Raw genomic sequence first — 1,847 nt, forward strand, 5'->3', positions numbered from 1 at the left:
GGAAAAAATATATATAAATTTTTAAAGTTTTATATTTTATCTTAGAAAAATATAAGAAAAATAAGTTTTTAATTATAATAAACATTTTAAAATATATATAAAAAAATTGTTTGTTGAGATTATTTTTTAATTTAAAATTTATTTTAATGAACTTATAAGTAGAAATTTTTAATTTGAAATTTTATAAAAGCTTATTTGTTTGCTGAATAATTCAAAAGTAAACTTTTCTTTAGTTAAAATAATAATTTTTTATATTAAAAAATACTGAAAATATACAGAAAGGTGAGAATTTATGTTTAAGTGAAGGCTTTCAGGACTGCAGAGAATGAAAATTTTATAGGGTTGTAAGAAATGAAAGTTTTAAAATATTGAAAGTATTACAGAATTTTAAAGGTTTTCATGAATTGAAGAATTACTATGAGTTTGAAGAGTTGGAGATTTAAAGATCTGCAAGAAATCTAAAAGATTTTAAGAGATTGCAACTGCAAAAACTAAAAAAAACAAAAATTATAGTACTTTTGTAAAAACAACTGCAAAATTTTACAGATTTGCAAAACTGAAAGATTATCAAAGGGAAAAAAATGAAGAATTTTCAAGAACTAAACTTATAATTTTAAACAACATCAAAATATCTCAGTTTCTAAGTACATTACAGAGTAGAAAACAAAGTTTTTGAAGTAAGTCTAAAAATCTACAGAGATAAAGAAAATTTTAATGTTGTAAATAATATATATTGCAGGCCATTATAAAATTTATAATTTATCCAAAAATATAAAAATTGAAATTAAAAAGACACACACAAAACACAGACTTTAAAAGGATTTAATCAGAAAAATTGATGGAATTTGGATTTATAATACTTAAAAAGTATTAAAAGATGTAATTCAAAAATATAAAAAGATTTTAAAGATTTTAAGTTTTTTTTAATAAAATAATAAAAAAAATTTAAATATGATAAAATTACAGAATAATAATTTTAAATAAATGATGTTAAAGGTGAAAATAAGTAAATCAATGTCAATCTCTATTGTCAAAAGCATATAAGTTAACATTATGAATAATATTTAAAAAAATAAAATATTCTTTAGAATATTTACGAAGATATTCTCCAGAAGTACGTAGAAAGGNTAGGGATGAAAGAAATGCAGGAGTTTCTTATCTTTCGCCATATTGAATGACCACCATCTAGTATCACAGGATTACAATACCGTTCCTTTCACTCAGATTAATAGAGGTGGAAACGAAATTCTTAATGGATATGTGCTTCTACTAAAGAAGAATAACATCAAACTTTCTAAGAACAATATACTATACAACGGCTTATATATTTGTTATATTTTAATTTCCATTTTTCAATATATTTCTTTTACTTTTTATACGATACTTAGTGAAACCTGAGCCGAAGAAAGTTCCGATTCGACATCATTTTTATATCTTAAATGATAGCTAATATTGTATAAAATTCATATTTTTGTATTAAAGTTGACATTATGAATAATATTTAAATAAAATAAAATATTCTTTAGAATATTTACGAAGATATTCTCCAGAAGTACGTAGAAAGGTAGACAATGAAAACATGAATGGGAAAGAGAAAAATGGAGAAGATAAAATAAATGGTTTGCTCACAATGCTTCCTTATCGAGACATATGATTATTGGCAGATGGAAAATGGTATAATGGAAAGAGTAATGTGGAATTGAAAGAAGAAACTGCATTACAAATACATAAGATGAAATTACACTTCTTTTTCTTTCCTCTTTATTTACTTTGTTAATTGTTGACATTCAAGTAAAAGACTAAAAATAATAAATAAAGTTGATACAAATAAACAATATTCAATAAAT

Source organism: Centruroides sculpturatus, unplaced genomic scaffold, assembly GCF_000671375.1.
Source record: "Centruroides sculpturatus isolate CEXI.00-Female unplaced genomic scaffold, Cexi_2.0 scaffold1235, whole genome shotgun sequence".
NCBI lineage: Eukaryota > Metazoa > Arthropoda > Arachnida > Scorpiones > Buthidae > Centruroides > Centruroides sculpturatus.